Source organism: Suricata suricatta, chromosome 3, assembly GCF_006229205.1.
Source record: "Suricata suricatta isolate VVHF042 chromosome 3, meerkat_22Aug2017_6uvM2_HiC, whole genome shotgun sequence".
In the NCBI taxonomy this organism is placed as follows: Eukaryota; Metazoa; Chordata; class Mammalia; order Carnivora; family Herpestidae; genus Suricata; species Suricata suricatta.
In genome coordinates, this window is record NC_043702.1 from 113091034 (window position 1) to 113108601 (window position 17568).

Here is a 17568-nt window from a genome sequence, read left to right on the forward strand (position 1 = left end):
CTGAGCATCGTTTCATGTGCCTGTTGACATCAGCCTGTTTTAAAGAGTGCCTTCCCCATGACTACCGTGGGAATTTCCCAGCGGCCCCCAGGTTTTGCGCGTGTGACCATCCCAAGGAAGTGACATCGGCAGAGACAACCAGGGCTGCAGAGGCAGCATCTTTCCCCCCATCAGCTGAGCTCCAGATGTCCACTGGACATCCCGGCTGACGCTTCCGGAAGAGACGAGCTGTGCAGCTGGGGGCGGGGAAGAGGTCGGGCTGGAGGTGGGAGCGGAACGGACACCATCAAAGCCTGGGTCCGTGCACGCCCTGAGACGGGAGAGTGGATGGAAGAGAGGCCCGAGGCCAAGCCCTGGGGGTGCCGCCCCCCCACCCCCCGCGAGGGGGTGCCGGGGCGCGGAGCCGAGCGGAGACTTTGGTCCGGGGCCAGGCCGGAGTGGGGGTGCACCCCGGATCTGCAGGGTCCTCGCTGCTCTCAGCGGCCTTGCTGGGAGGAGGGAACGAGTGGGGTGGTGACAGAGCTGACACCTCACGCCACGCCCGGACAGGACAGATATGGAAGGCAGGCATCCTGACAGGGGCACTGGAGAAAAATGGAGGTAAACCTTCAGGGAGCTCAAGACAGTTGCAGGGGAGGAGCGGGCGCAGGTGCGGAGGGGTGCGGCGGTGGGCGCGTGAGGGCGCCTTCCTGCTGCGTGCGTGTCACCCTGCGGAACGGGTTTCTGTGATCATGAACTTGCCGAGAGGAAAACATAGGGCGTTTGTGCATGCGCCACAGCCGCACGCACCCCTGCACTTGCCACAGCTCCCCCCCCCGCCACACTTCACACCCACACCCCCAACACACACCCGCATACCCTACACCCCACACCCACACCCCACACAGCTCACCCCCAACACACACCCACACCCCACATACACCACACCCTATATACCTCACCCCCAACACACCCCACACCCTACACCCACACACCATATACATCACACACACCATCCCCCAACACACACACACACACACACACACACACACACACACACACCACACCATAAACCTCACACCACACCCCCTGTACACACCACACCCCATACCACACACACACACACACACACACACACACACACACACACTCCATGCCCCTACATATATGCCCGCAGACATCCCGCACACTCCCCCCACAGCACACACACACCAGCAAAAACCCCACCCCTTCCTTCTGCGCCCCGTCACCACACCCCCCTCCACCTGCTGGCCCTGCGCCCCTGCACCCCACCACACACCGCACACATGCTGGCCTCTCCCCCACCACACTTTCGGTGACCTCGGACTGGTGTCCTGTGGTGAAGGCAGGGAGCCCCACGGTCGCTTCAGGCTCCCTCGCTCAGTGACGCCCTGTGCTCTGCGGGGACATCTTCCCCATTGTTCCTGAAGCTCCCGGCTCAGGCAGAGAAAAGCAGAGCCCAGGACGGGCTCCTGGGCCGTCGGGAGAGGTGGTCGGAGGTCTCCTCCTTCTCCCAAGTTCTACTCCTCCCCATGCTCCCTTCCACCGCAGGGACCAGGGGACCTCCTCCCTGCCTGTCCCTGTCACTCCGTGACCTTCCCAGCCCGTCACTTTCTGCACCGCCAGGGCTTGGAAAGACCACGTGGTCTTTGTGGTTTGGAGAGCGGGAATTCTGGAAGACCTGTAGAAATGCATGTCGAAAGTTCCTGAAACCCCTGGGTATCAGGAAAGGATGGCCCGAAAGGCACAGGGGAGGAAGGTGGTCGTGGGCTGAGATTATGGAATGACGCGCTGGGTAGCTATTTGCCTCTCTCCGGTGGCTTTTGCTCCCAACGTTTGCTGTCAAAGCCCCCTGCTCTGTTTGTTGGGACAGCCCACGCTGAGACAGGGACCAGAAAGTAGGAGGTTCAGGAGAGGAAAGTCAAGTAAGATGGACAAAAAGGAAGTGATTTGAGAGGCAGGTGGGGAGGGAGAGGGGTCTGTGGGGAGAGCAGAGGCGGGTCCCAGAACTGGCAGTTTTGTGAACTGATGCAGTGAATTAATGTGTTCATTCCCTGGGCTGACTTAAGGCGTCACAAACTGGATGGCTTGAAATAGCAGACGTGAATTCTTTCTCAGCTCTGGAGGCCTCAAGTTCAGAGTCAAGGTGTTAACAGGGCTATGCTCCCTCCAGAGTTCTAGGTGGCTTCTACCTGCCTCTTCCAGTGCCTGGTGGCCCCGTGAGCTCCTTGGGTGTGGCAGCCCTGCCCCCGTCTCTGTCCCTGCCTTCCCATGGCCTGTCCCCGATGTCTCCCTGTGTGTGGGGGTCCCGGATCTCCCCTTGTCTTCTAAGGACAGCAGTCATTGGGTTTAGGGCTCACCCTGAGACGAACACGACCTCATCTCCAGATCCTCAATTGCATCTGCAAAAACCCTATTTCCAAATTAGGTCACATTCACAGGTGGAGGGACATTAGAACTCAGACATATCCCTTTGGATGCCACAGTTCAACCCACGACAGTTATTTACATTGTTTTCACTTACAGGCATGGCATTCTCTAGAAGGAGAATCTCTTAGGTGTATTGGGCAAAATTTAAAGTTCTTTTTCATTTTGTTTTGCAAAAAAAAAAAAAAGGAAAAAGAAAACAAATGGGTCCATGAGAAGATATTAGAAGATATTACAAATCTGGAGTCTGAGAAGATATTACAAATCTGGAGTATGGCTGAGAACAAGAGAGCAACTAAGAGCCTGAGAGTGAGTACAAGTCCCCGATAGAGGCTCACATACATTACCCTGGGAGCTCACCAGATTCCGCGCAGGCTGATTGCACGTGAATCACACTGATGAATCACGTCACAGGGAAGCACATGTGATGGTGCCGTTTTCAGGACTCCCTGTGCTTGGCAATTTTCTAGTTGTATATTTGACTCGACCAAATGGTGTCTCAGCTGTTCATCAACTGAATGAACCCTGAACCCTGTAAGACACGGATCAGGTCCTGTGAGGGGAACCCACCGGAATGCAGCGGAACGGTGTTCTGGGAGAGTTCCCGATCTGATAGAGGACCAGGATCTTGTCACTGGAGCCCACGCGGGATGCCATGGGCTTTCAGGGAAGAGGACAGTGCATCTGTTTGGAGGGATTCGCAAAGGGCTTCCTGGAGGAGGTGGCATGGGGGCTGGGCTTTGTAGGAGAAAAGACTGAATAGGTGGTCATGGAAGGAAGGCCTTTCTGGATGAAGGCAGACACAGCCTTGAGTGAGACACATCATAGGGCGTGTGGTTCAGTCTGGCTGGCATTCGAGTTGGCGGGAGAACATGGTGGCAATGAAGCGCTGTGAGGTCAAGGGCGCAGCTCTGGAGGGTCCAGGGCCCCACGAAGGAGGCTGTTGCGGAGGTGCGTCCTTCTCAGGAGGGCAGTTTGAGAGACAGCTGGAGACAGTTGGAAAGAGCTCCTCCAGGCTCTGAGGCCCTGGACGAATGAGTTGTGCCAGCTCTGGGCAGGGCCCGATTCACGTACAGCCTAGAGGGCGGGGTGAGCCAGCGGCCGGGTCCCACGGGGACGTTCCCGCCATCACTGCGCCCCGATGGACAGGAACAGCCCCAGCAAGTGAAAACAGCAAGCAGTTCCCTCCAAGATCTTATTTGTGGCGCATGGGCTGAACTCCCTGGCTGCAGGGGGGAGGAGGAGGGGGGCTGGATCCGGGCAGTTCTAGCAGGACGCTCACTCCTTATTCAGGTTAAGACGACTTGTGACATGTGCGTGGTCCCCTCGGCCCCTCATCCTCCAGCATCTGCCTTGATGAACTGCTGATTCTAAGGGTGATTCTGATCGTTGGTGACATGTGGGCTGAAGTAAGGCACAGACCCTCTGCCCACCCGGAGCTGGGGTAGGGGTGAGGGTGGGGAGGGGATAGGATGGGAAGCCACACTGAAGTAGGACGGCCTGTGGACGGATGTGTGAGCTCAACTCCCCCGAGACCTTGGACTTACCCTTACCTCCTCTCCTTCTCTCTAACTTCTCATTCAGCCCACCACGCCCTACCTTCCAGGATGGATCCTGAGACATTGTGCTTAGGGCTCTGGCACTCATGAAAGGACAGATGTCCCTCACAGGAGGTACTTGGAGTGAAAGCCACAGAGACAGAAAGAACGGTGGGTGCCAGGGGCTGGGGAAGGGGTGATGGTGTTCAATGGGTTCGGAGTTTCAGTTTGGGAAGATGGAATGTTGTGGAGATGGATGGTGGTGAAGGTAGCACAACAGTGTGAATGCGCTTACTGCCATGGGGCTGTACGCTTAAAAATGGCTATGATAGTAAATTTTATGTTATGTGTGTTCTACCATGATTAAAAAATTATAGACTGACACAGATTCCAAGAGTCCACAAACACAGCCGGCACTGACCACGTCCATGGTTACCAGCCTGGGCCCGGCTGCCTTTATCTCCCATGTGGACTATTATAATGACATTGACCTGGTCTCTGCTTCTGTCCCGGCCCCCATCTCTCTATGCCAAATATCATCTGCTCACAAACCTCTGAGCAGCTCCTTATCTCACTTGGAGTAGAAGCCAAAGGGCTTCAATCCTGCCGGTGGCTCTGAGGCCATCTCTTACTGTTTTCCACCTCGGCCACTACAGTGACTTCTTGACTTTGCAGTTCCCCAAATGGGCCAAGCGCCCTCCTGCCCCAGGGCCTTTGTACCTGCCATGTCCTCTGTATTCTTCTCCACAGCTGCATGCCTTAACCCTTCACATCCTTCAGGTTTGAGCTCAAACTTCACCCTAGCAAGGAGCCTTCCCTGACTCCCCCATTGTAAGACAACGCCCCTTGTCTCCCCCATACTATCTATCTTCCTTGCCTTCGTGCTAATAGACCCCTGCCATGTTTATTTGTTTATTCCCAGTTTGCTGCTCCCACTAAAATGTAAGTTCCAGGAGGGCAGGTCTTTTTCTGTTTGGTTTGCCGTTGCCTTCCTAACACCCAGCACAGTGCCTTGGTTGTCTTCCATGCTGAATAGATAATTATTTAAGAAACGAGTGTGCTGAGATGTCTCACTTCTCAGGCGATGGGTTATCTAGGGGAGCACACACCACGCCAGGTATCTTGAGCAAGATGAGATTTAATTTGAGGAATGAGAGTCTTCCAAGATCATTGGAAGGGTGGGGGCGCAAAGGTAGGGGGAAACCATCATAGCCCTGGGCCCGCAGTCGTGCCAGTGTCACGTCTGCTGTGGCACCAAGGCGCCAACTCCCTGGTCAATGAGGCCCTGAGAAAAGTCCTAGCCGCCATGTTGCCTGCTCCTCAGGTGGCAGCCACATCGAAGATGTGCTACATCTATGTCCTCCATCTTCCTGATATCACTGGAATGCTCTCATTGGCACAGTCTAACCCAGAATCCTCCTGGCTGGTATGCTGGGAAATGTAGTTCTCAGGCTTCCAGCACCTGCAATTAAGGGGGAATATACAAGCATAGAGAACAGGGCTGAAGTCCCATGGAAGGCAGAGAATGTCTACCCTCTTTTCTCCTCCTGCTTTATTTGCTTTGATGAAGGAGTGATTTCACAGATTGGGGCCTGTCAGACTTTGTGGTCCCATCTCCCATGTGGCAGGAATGTTCTGCCTCCCATTTTTAGAAGATAATGACTATAAGCTAGAGTTTATGGGGCTCTATATCAAGCACTGTACTAAGCCTCTCACATAAATTACCCAGTTTAGCCCTCAGGACTTAAGCATTTATATCCTATCTCATTTTGTAGGTGAGAGAAGGGGAAATGGAGGCTGAGTAACTTGTCCAAGGTTGCCTGGCTAGAATTTGATGGTGGAGTTTGAGTGTTTAACCCTTAGATCACACTGCCCTATACGAAATCTCCATACCAGTTCTGGATGGCTCGGCCAGGCCACGGGAAGGTTGCACAAGGAGGGAAGGGTTTTGCGAGTCTAGGTGACTTTTCAGTAACATGAAAAAAAAAAGACCACCTGCATGTAGTGCTTGGGAGCTTGAAAACACAAGCTGGGAGTAGGCTCAAGAAGCGGGCGCCTGGGTGGCTTAGTCGGTTGAGCGTCTGACTTCAGCTCAGGTCATGATCTTGCCATTCCTGAGTTCAAGCCCTGCGTCGGGCTCTATGCTGACAGCTCAGAGCCTGGAGCCAGCTTTGGTTTCTGTGTCTCCCTCTCTCTCTAACCCTCCCCTGCTCATACTCTCTCTCCTTCTCTCTCTCAAAACTAAATAAACATTAAAAAATTAAAAAAAAAAAGAAGCATGTCCAGTGGGCGCGAGGAATCCCAGAAGAGCCATGCCCCTTGCTCACTGTGGCAAAGAAAGAGGGAAGTAGCAAAAAACAACACGTTTTGTGATTTGGTATTTGAATCCTTTCCTTGCCTTTTTAGCTTCTTTCATGATGGTGAGCATATCATTCTGCCTTCTTGTGTTTTGGGCACCTCTTCAGTGTAAATGAAAGAAGTATGTTAAGCTTCCCCAATGAAGAATGAGGCGGGGGGGGGGGTGGATTTCAACTCACTCACTATAAGTTACTCTGAAAATCCAACTGTGAAGAGTCACGTTCTGTGCAGGCAGAGATCGAACATTGGACTAGACGATCATCCAGGTGTCATTTAAAATTCATCAGTGATGGGCTTGCCTCCAGTAGCAGAAGAAGACAATCACACAGTCTGCTCGATTTTACAGTCCTTATTTTCACGGCGAAAGCTTGCCTATACTTCCTTAACTTTAAATCCGTCACTCTCCCGTAGAAGTAGATGTGTTCCTGTCTTTGTTCTCACCCCTAGAAATGGACTCCCCGAAACAGGCCTTGTCTTACCGTAGTTATTTTTAGACTTTATACATATTCTAGCTGCTGCTTTAGCCTTCAGTGCTATGTGATTTCTCCTAGATTCTTTAATTACTTGTGATCAGATGCTACCTTTGTCTCTGGGGCTAGAAGACACTCAGAACAGAGTGCAGTGCTTGAGATGAAGTTCGAAGTGAGCTATTTCCCAGGAAAAGCAAAGCACTGGAATACTGATGCACATTCATTTCCACCATCAGTGTTCCTTACTAAGAGCCATGCCCACCGCTATCCTGAATGTTAGGACGTAAACATTGAGGACACGGTGGCCTCAAGGAGGTCACAGTGGGTATCGTGCACAGAATTTTGAACCCTTCGATGCACGTCTCAAATCTTATTTTGGACAATCTTAGCAACCACCATGTGCCTTAGCTTTGCACCATGGCTGTAGAACCCTAGGTTACTAGGGACAAGGACAAATAGAAGTGGATGTGGGGAGAGCTCCTGCCGGGCGTTGTTGTTACGCAGCTGCATGTGGCACACATGGTGATGAGGGATCACAGGGGAGATAAGATGCAAGAGCGAGAGTTAATTATTAATTTTGAGCCAAATCTCTCTCATCTTGTAGAGAAAATTGCTTTCTAATTGTCGACCGCTCCGAGTCTGGCTTCAAAATCCACCTCCTTGGAGTAGGAAGTTGGATGCTTTTGGCTTGCACTGTGCTTTTGTTTCCTCACGCTTTGGAGACCCCGAATCTTCACACATTCTTTCAGTTCCTTTGGGAGCTTTGGCAACACCTCTCCATTTAGCACAGCTCAGTATTTCATCTGCTGCTGCGTATTCCTCCTTCAAGATGGTTCGTGGGGATGACAGGTAAGGCCAGAGCCCCCACTTGGTCCTGGGCCTCCTGCCCTGCCTGGGGGCCTGGGGAGGGGGCAGCACGCAGCACCATTTGTGGCCCTTAGGCCTCGGGTTGTGCTTTCCATCCACACACCTGCCCGTGTTCTTCCGAGAGAGGAGGTCTGTGACATTTGCTACAGGAAAAGCTTTGCCATAATAAATATCTGGCATCTCCAATGGGCTTACCCACCACGTAGGTGAAACTCTCCGAAGGCCGTCTCCTACGTGAGGCACAGCCTGGGCTCTGTGAGACCTTGCTGCTCCTCCTTCTGAACCTCCTTCTCGCTGGAGGGAATTTTTCTTTCTCTTTCTATGCATTTTTGGTCCTCGGCCAGTTGACCTGAAGCCACACAGGATTTCTTCTATGCGGAATAAAAATCTCTGTTTTCCTTATTGCTTCCTTAGTTGCCCGTGACTCGGTCCTCAGGAGGAGGGTCTCACCCGCAGGACCTAGCGCACAGTAGGCATTTCATGATGGTCAGTTTTGTTCGTGTGCTCTTGGCAGCCCCACCCTTGACATTGTACCCAGCTGCCTGCTGTCACGTGGAGAGTCAGATTAGCCAGCTGTCCGTCCGGCCGGGGTTTCTCTGGGCACATCCTTATTCTCCTGGGACTGGGTTGCCTCATTCTTAATCTGGAGTGAGAAGGCTGCCTCTCTCACGGGTGGCTGTGAGGAATTATATAAACCAATAGTGATTGCTGGGCATATGGCTGAATGTCAAGGGCAATATAAATGCTTAATCTCATTTATTTAGTAGGAGTTTGGCGGCCACGTGAATGTTGCTGTGGAAACCATAACTCCTGAATTCTTTGATACTTGTCTATGTTGTTGTTTTTAAATGAGGCTTTAAATTTAAATCCTGTGACATGTATATATTAGAAAAGTAACAAGAAGGATCATGCTTGATTTCAATCACAGCCTTGTCATAAAAAACACTGTGAGCTGCCATGGTCCCCCCGCAGCCAGGAGCGCCTGTCTCATTGGATCTCTCTTTTTGTTCAAGGTCATGGCTCTCATTCATTCATGCATTCACCCACCCACTCACCTCCATTCATCCATCCACCCACCCACCGCCCCCCCGCACACTCACCCATCTATCCATCCATCCACACACCCATCCATTCATCTACCCACTCACCCACCCATGCCCCCTCCCACATATCCACCCCTCTATCCATCTACCCATTCATCCATCTACCCACCCACTCACCCGTCTATTCACCCACTCATACACTCCCCCCATTACACCCCCCACCCACCCACCTACTGGCCCACCTATCCACCCACCTATTCACCCATCCATCCATCCACCCACCCACCCACCCTCCCATCAACCAACATATCAACCCACCCTTCCATCCTCCCACGAGTAACTCAGAACTAGTAGTTTTGCAGTGAAGCTGCAGCACTGAGAGAACGTCCGGGGTGGCAGGAACATGCGATGCCAGAATCTGTGCCACCGGTGGGTGCTGATGTGAGAGTGGAGGCGACAGCAGTGCAGGGCGGGGACAGGGGGCTCCTCATTGATGGCGCCCAGGGCTCAGGCAGCACACAGCCGGGAGATGCCCACGGAAGGTGCGCTGGTTAGAAAACTTGGTCCTAATTTGAAGTCCCCATTGGAGGAACTCCTGGAATCCCACCCCTCATGTTTGCTCTCCTCTGAACACAGGATCTTCACCAGACTACCCCCCTCCACCCTGGTCTTTGAAGCTCTATCTGGGCTGTGTGTGGCCCATCGCCCCTCGGGGCTGGCTGGTGACCCCTGCACCTGCTGGCGCTCACATGGTGGATGGCAGGGCAGACACCCACTCCTCCTCCTCGCCTCCCCCTCACCCCAGTGGCCTTCCTGTGGCGGTTTCTCATGGAGATTCTAAATACAGCTTTTTTTTTTTTAAAGCACCCATTCCCAGTTTGGCTTCTGAGTCCTCAATTCCCACAGCAATCAGCCAGTATCACCTGATACCCTTCCCAGGGTTGGGGTACACTCTGGTTGATATGACAATGCCCACTGTGCTGGGGTTCCTTGAAACGGCACAGAGGTGAGCCTTCTTCCGGGGGACTCGGCTTCAGAGGGTCACTGTGGCTGCATCTCTTCGAGTCTAACACACCATCTTCCTCCGACGTGCCTTGTGTTGAAAACACTATTTCCACGTCCTTCCACTCTGGCGGTTCCTCGTGGAGATTGGAGATTTGCCCACAGGCCTGCACACCAGCCTTTCCCCGCAGGCCGCTGGAGCCTCCACGTCCAGCTGCTGAGTGCTGACGGTACAGAATGGATTCCTCGTGTCCATCCCCTTTCGCCTTTCCTGCCACGTTTTAGAAACCGCTTTCTTGAGGTGCATTTTGCACGTAATAAAAGTCACTCTACTCCCACAGACACTTTCGGTTTTGTTTTTGTAGATGTGCCGGTGGCTGACATCCTAAAGCAGTTTCTGAAGGGCTGTGCGATCCCTCAGGCTGCCAGGCCACGGCCCCCCTGAGCCCCAGCAACGGCTCATGTGCTCTGTCTCCACCGTCTGCCTTTCCTGCGCGTTTCCTGGGAACCCAGTCCTACGGGGTGCCGCCTCTGTGTGCGGTTTCTCTCCCTCCGCCTAATGCTTGTCAGGTTCCTCTACCGAGCAGACTGTATCTGCTGCTCGTACCATCGTTGCTCAGTGTTACTCCGTGTGAGGAGGCAGCACGTTCTGGACAACGGACCAGAGACACTTCGTCGTTTCTACTTTGGGGCGGTTACAAGTAGTGTTGCTGTGAGCGTTGGTGGGCACATTTTGTTTGGACCGTTTTTTTCCTCCTGGGTAGACACCAAGGAGTAGAATTAATGGGTACGACAGTAATTTTATGTTGAACTTTCCAAGAAATTGCCGGACTGTTTTCCAAAGTGGCCACACCATTGTACATTTCCACCAGCAATGCAGGAGAGCCCCCATTTGTCCCGTCCTCAACGACAGTTGTTACTGTGGCCTTTTTCACTCCATTACAGCTGTCCCAGTGGCCCTCACTGCAGCTTTCTGTTTCCAAGTCCGTGATGACTAATGGTATTGACCATTATTCGATGTGCTTCTTAGCTGTCTGCCCACTTTTTAAAAAAAGTGAAATATGTGTTCAGATCATTTGCTATTGGATTAGGTTGTTTATTTTCTTTAAAAAATTTTTTTTAATGTTTTTATTTATTTTTGAGAGAGAGAGAGAGAGAGAGAGACAGCATGAGCAGGGGAGGGTTAGAGAGAGGAGTCACAGGATCTGAAGACAGGCTCCAGGCTCTGAGATAGCTGTCAGCACAGAGCCTGACGCGGGGCTCGAACTCACAAACCGTGAAATCATGACCTGAGCTAAAGTCGAATGCTTAACTGACTGAGCCACCCAGGCGCCCCTATGAAAACATTTTTAACGGCTGCATGGTACACCGTGGTCTGATGATAGTGTAAGGTATTAAACCCATCCCCTCCAGATGCACATGTAGGTTAGTTCTCTTCCTTTATAATTATAAACAGTGATTCATCGATGCCATGTTCCCTGTGATAAATGGTGGCATGGTCCATGGTCGTCACATCTGGTGCCCAGTGTCAGTGGGCTAAGGACACATTGTCTGATCTTAGTAACTGGCCTCTGCTTCCCTCCAATCCTGAAAGCAAAATAAAAATAATGATAAAACATCTATCACTCCAGCCACACAAATCTGAATTACACCCTTTCTCTTTCTCTTCCATTATCTATGGTTGACTTCAGACTGAAATCAAACTTGGAATTTAGCCCCAAGGAATGTATGGGGATAAAATGATTAGTGACTGAAGTGATGGTCCATGAGTGGAGAACCTTCCTCAGGCTCCTCTGACACTGTCGTGGTGGCCAAGTGCACCAGTGAAAGTTACCAGCTTGCTAAGGACTCTTTGGGAGCCCATGTGTGATGGTATGGTACCTAGAACACCAATAGATCAAATGCAAATAGTGTTTGCATATTCGTCAAGACCCCGCGTGGACAGTGCGGCTGCTTTAATTATCTGTCCAGGGGAAACTCGGTGCCTCTGGCGCATGCACGGCCCCATATCGCTGGCATGTTTGCGCCTGAACTGATACGGAAGTTATTTCGAAAGAAAAATATTAAGGAGGCATGGAATCTGTTATCTGTTGCCCTCTGCCTAGCGTTTAGAACTTGCCAGCCTGGTTTTGTTTTTCAATTTTTGATTTATTCTTTCAGACTTTCAAAAATACATCATATATTTTAGCTATAAAATTTCTGAGCACCTTGTCCCTGAGGTGGCCGTAATGAGAAAGCTCAATTTTCTGGCAATATAAACGTCCTGTGAGACATTCCCACAGAAGCCATATCCATTTAATCATTAAGTAACAAGGAATATGGCATAATAATTTCATTTTTTATGTTTATTTATTTATGAGAGAGAGCGAGCGAGAGAGCACAAGAAGGGTAGGGATAGAAAGAGGAGAGAGAGAATTCCAAGCAGGCTCCACACACGTCAGGCACACTGACATGGGGCTCAGGCTCCTGGACTGTGAGATCATGCCCTGAGATGAAATCAAGTGTTGGAGGCTTGGGGTGACTGGGTGGCTCAGTTGATTAAGCGTCCGACTTCAGCTCAGGTCATGATCTCATGGTTGGTGGGTTCGAGCCCCACGCCGGGCTCTGTGCCAAATGCTTGCTCAGAGCCTGGAGCCTGCTTCAGATTCTGGGTCTCCGTCTCTCTCTGCCCCTCCCCATGGTCACCTCTCTCTCTCTCTCTTTCTGTCTCACAGAAATAGAATGTTAAAAAAAAAACTGAAAGATTTGGAGGCTTAAGTGACTGAGCTACCCAGGTACCCCAAATTTCATTCTTAGCCAAGTAATAGAACTTACTTTTTTTTTTTTTCACTTTGTACCTATGGATATAACCTATGGATAGGGAGACACTGTTTCACTCAGGGGAATCGGTGGAATAAATACATTGGTGTTTATAGACACTCTCGGCTTCATAAAATAAGGTGTGTGTGTGTGTGTGTGTTTGAAGTGATGCTATTAAAGCCCTTGAATGTATATATATCTATAAAGATTTCTCTATCAGTGAAGGGTTTGGTTGCATCTTTAGACTCCTTCAGTCCAACAGAAAATAAAGTTATACTTACACTCTTTACACATGATCTTAGCCAAAAGATTGAGAAACGGTATATAGTCAGACTCTTTGGAGATGAACGTTTTAGATTTCTTACAGAATAAAACCCCGCAAAACCACAAGAATTCTAAAATCCTAAGGTAGACTTGAAAAAACCACCCTTGAGACATCTGGGGGATTCAGTCAGTTAAGTGCCTGACTTCGGCTCAGGTCACAATCTCACAGTTTGTGAATTCAAGCCCCACATCGGGCTCTGTGCTGACACCTCGGGGCCTGGAGCCTGCTTCAGATTCTGTGTGTTCCTCTCTGCCCCTCCCCTACTCATGCTCTGTCTGTCTGTCTCTCTCTCAAAAATAAATAAACATTTAAAAAAATTAAAAGAAAAAGCCACCATTAAAAGTAACATTAGGGAGTACTATATACAACTGAATTTCCCAAAGAAAACAATTACAATCTGGGTAGCAGCAACCAAAAGCCTATTTAAAGGCACAGGAGAGTGGCCAGAAGTAGGTAGGGGTTCAGTCCCTGAATGAAAGCGTATGTGGGTCTGGCCCGGTCTGTGGGCACGTGGCCATGTAGCTCCAGGTGAAAGCCAGGCTGACCGGTGTGAGGCATTACCTGGGGAGGTAAGGCCTGTTGCTAGAAACGGAGAAGGAAAGTTGTGGAAAGGAGAGAAGCAGCCCGAAAACGTGCGATTTCCCCCAAGTCCTTAGCTTTTGAGTTCTGTATGCATGGATGAGCTACAAGTAGTCCAGGGCAAAGCAGCTTCTGGAAGCTGAAAGAATTGATTTCAGCTGCTATCCTTGGAGCAGGCAGAGCTTGGAATGTAAGTCCCAAGTTAGAGGGTCTGGCAAACACTTCGGGCTTTTTACTGAAACTCCAGAAGCCACACTTAAAATTTTTCTTAATGTTTATTTTTATTAGAGAGAGAGACACAGAATCCGAAGTAGGCTCCAGGCTCTGAGCGGTCAATATAGAGCCGGGTGTGGGGCTTGAACTTGTGAACTGTGAGATCCTGACCTGAGGTTTAATGAACTGAGCTGGCCAGGCGCCCCAGAAGTGCTACACTTTAGAGGTAAGGAACAAGTCTCAGGAACAAGGAAATTTTTTTAGGTGCAAGGGCATAACCGACATAGAACCTGTCTAACAAAGCAGGAAGCCAGGTTGCTACAAGCTGAAAGAGATCCACCACTCACTCAACTGCCTGCTGCTCGAAGAAAGCCAATCCTCTCCAAAGGAAGAGACTAGAATCTAGCATCTTTATGATGTGATGTCCACCATGTTTGGCATGTAGTTAAAATTTATTGGATATTGGATATGAAAAGAAACCCCAAGATATGATTCAGAGTCAAGAGAAAAATCAGTCAGTAGAAACTGACCCCCAAATGAGCCAGATGTTGGAATCAGCAGACAAGACATTTAAACCTGCTGTTATAACTATGTTCAAAGATTTAAAAGAAAAAGAAGCAGGTAAATAGAGATTATGCATGTATGTATTAAAAAGTACAATATCTGAAATGAAGAATTTACTGGATAGCCTTCCACAGAGAGTGGAAATAGCAGGAGCAATGGTTGATGAAATTAATACTGGATGGACAGAAATTCCAGATTGGAGAACTGATGGGTAAGGGCAGCATTAAACAGAACCTTAGTAACTTAGGAGACAGTTCAAGTTGTGCAATGATATGCATGTAACCGGAGTCCAGAAGGAGAGGAAAGAGAGAATGGGGCAGAGAGTACTTTGAATAAAGAATGCCCAAAATGACCCCAGATTTGGTGAAAAACTTCTATATCAACTTATAGGTCCTAGAAATTCAGCAAACCTTAAGCAGGATAAGTAGAGAGAGCCACATCTAGGAGCATCATCGCCAAATTGTTGAAAATCAAGGGTAAACGGAAAATGTCGCGAGCACCCATAGAAAAAGGGCATTTCATACAGGGGATATTCCTATAGAACTATTACTAATCTCCAATCAGGAGGAAAAAAGGCCCAACAGCAATGAACGACATCTTTAAAGGACTGCAAACAGACAAGCAGCAACAACAAAAACACAAAAAACTGTCAACCGATAATTCTATGTCCAGTTTAGCTATCCTTCAAAAACAAAATATGAAAAAAAGACATTTTTAGATAAGCAGAAGCTAATAGAATTTGTTGCTAGGAGACTTCAGTATAAGAAATGTGAAAGGAAGTTCTTCCGTCTTAAACAAAAGGATCCAGTTGAAAAGTTGGCTCTACAGGAAAAAATGAAGAGTCCCAGAAATGGTAAAACTGGGCAAGTAGAGGGGTGCCTGTGTGGCTCAGTGGTTAAGCATCTGGCTTCGGCTCAGGTCATGATCTTATGGTTCATGGGTTCGAGCCCCGCATTGGGCTCTGTGCTGACAGCTCAGAGCCTGGAGCCTGCTTCTGATTCTGTGTCTCCCTCTCTCTCTGATCCTCCCTTGCTCGCACTGTCTCTGTCTCTCACTGATATCAAAGTGAATCTCAAGAACCATTGACTCAGTTGTGATCATGTGACACTGGGCATCTAGTAACACTGGGATTGCAAGACATCATTCATTTATTAAGTTAAAATTTATTAGAAATGTTTGCTCATCCTGCAGAACCCTCACAGAACAAATTCCTCATAATCCAAGGTTTCAGTGTATATCAAAATCACACAAAAGAGGGAGGCAAGATGAAATTTACCGTTGCAAGTGTCTTCCATTTTAAGTGCAGTAGCAGACGTTAACTCCAAGAGACCTGTGATAAATTATTCACATTATAATCATTAGAGCTAAAAAAAGGCCAATAGAGAGATGAAAGCAGAATACTAAAAAAAATATTCAGTTAAGAAGAAGGCAGGAGAGACAGAGGAATGAAAAACAGTACAGATAGAATACAGACCCATACCCAGCAACACGAAGCTCGAAAACTTTATATTCAGCGACAAAGGCCAAATACAAAAGAATATATATCACCTGGATTCTATGAACACAAAGTTCAAGATCAGGCACAGCTAAAACCTATGGTGATGTCAGAGTAGTGGCTGGGTATAAGGACCGGGAAGGCCTGGGAAGGTGCAGGGGAAAACTTTGTGGAGTAACGGAGGTTCAGACCTTGATTGAGGGGTTGGATTCTCTGGGAATATATATTTACCAAAGTTCCCAGAACTGTACCCTTAAGATGTGTGCATTTCATTGTTTGTAAACGTTACCTCCATTTTTAAAAGCCTGGAACCAAACTCTCCGGCGGGGAGGCCTCCCGTTGTCAACTGTGGTCAACAGAGGGCGCTCCGAGCTCACCAAACACGCTTCGGGGACCTAGCTACTTGGGGATGCAAATCAGACCAGCTCTGGTCTCCTCAGTCTTCAAGGTGGATCTTGCAGCTCCCCAACAGTTCTCCCTCGACACCCCACCTCCCCAGCACGCCCCCCACCCCCCGCCACCGCGGTTTCGCGGGCTGGGCCATTTCACCCGGCCTGACTCTGCTGCTCCGCGGGCGCGCCGCGCGCAGCTAATGGCGATGCTGTTTCCCGCAGCACCTCCTCGGAATACGGATGTGGCTGGGAGCTGGCATGTGCCGCCCGGAGGCGTACCTGCCCCCTGAGGTCCTCTCTCATGCAATCGCTTTTTACATTGGAAGCAGAAACGTAATGGAAACTTCCACACGGTTCTCGACATTTTCATTTTGACCTTCTTACCTCGCTTTGGTGGCTGTGAAATCTTCCCACGCCGGGGCTGGGGCGGCAGGGGGAGGGCGGGTGGATGGCAGCGGGAGCCAGGCCCAGAAGGAATTTTCCCCCGGGAAGGCGGGAGGGGCGTTGCCCCAGGGTTTCGGCACCCCACAAGGTTGTCTTCCTGCCCCCTCCCTATCTCAGAAGGAAACCAGGCTCTGGAAAGCCCCAGACGTCCTTTGAGCCCTCGCCCACCCCCAGGACGGTGTCTCTGGGCGCGGAGATGCCATTACACCTCACGTGATCCCCGCACTGGGCCGGTCCCTCTCGAGGCGTCTCGCGGGGTGTTAATTAAAGGTCACAACAAAACAGACCTGCCGGCCCACCGGGAGAAATGTCCTCCCGGGAAATGAAAAATGACACCCTGGAGCAGCCACGTGTGGAGCCTGGCATATGCCGGTTTCCTGCGCTCCGCGCGCTGCGCAGGGGGCCGCGGGGGATTCGACAGGGGGCGGCGGCCGGGTGCCCCCGGGGCTCCGCGGGCCCCAGGCGCGGGAGGGAAAGGAAGGAGGGGTACCGAGGGGACCGAGCGGGGCGCGGCGAGGGCAGTCCGCACACGCGCCCCCTGCTCACAGGCCCGCGAGGCCCGCCTTGCGCGTGTGCACCGCGGCGAATCCTCAGTTTCCCCTGCCCTGCGGCAGCCGGCCGGAGCCTGGGCTCACCTGGGCGGGCCCCGGGCAGCTCGGCACGTCGCAGATTGGGGGCGCGCGCGCGAATCCTCCCACCCTCCTTCTCCGGGTCGTCCAGCTGCGGTGGGGAAGGTGCCCCCGGGCCGGCCAGGGGTGGGTAGGGCGATCCCAGGAAAGGTTTGCAGGGCAGGTCTAGAACAAAGGGCGGGGGGGTGGAGGAGGACCCGGCGTGTTTGCGGACTTGTTTGTGACTCAGTCCCTTTTACACGGCGTTTCAAAGGCAGAACTGCACGCCTCGCCAGGAAGAGAAAGAACTTGGGGGCGGGGAGGCTCGGCGCGTTTCTGTCCAGCCCTCCCGCTCGGCGCTGGCCCTCCGCGCCGGGCTCGCGCGGCGGCGTTTCCTCTAGGGCCCGCGGCCGCCGGCCGCTCTCCAGTAACTTCCCCGCGAGG

General features: G+C 51.0%; 2 long non-coding RNA genes across 2 annotated transcripts in view; one reads left to right on the top strand and one right to left on the bottom strand.

The window, feature by feature from the left end:
* LOC115287987 overlaps positions 1 to 10047 on the top strand; it is a 10673-nt gene extending 626 nt beyond the window's left edge. The window contains exons 2-4 of the long non-coding RNA XR_003906768.1: positions 2617 to 2736; positions 4012 to 4136; positions 9568 to 10047. This is a non-coding gene — a long non-coding RNA (uncharacterized LOC115287987). The remainder of the gene's footprint in view (positions 1 to 2616; positions 2737 to 4011; positions 4137 to 9567) is intronic.
* A 941-nt stretch (positions 10048 to 10988) lies between these two features.
* LOC115287988 lies at positions 10989 to 16950 on the bottom strand. The gene is made up of 3 exons (XR_003906769.1): positions 16457 to 16950; positions 15462 to 15515; positions 10989 to 11292 (listed from the first exon to the last, which is right to left on the bottom strand). It is a non-coding gene; the product is annotated as an uncharacterized LOC115287988 (long non-coding RNA).
* Positions 16951 to 17568: the final 618 nt, after the last annotated feature.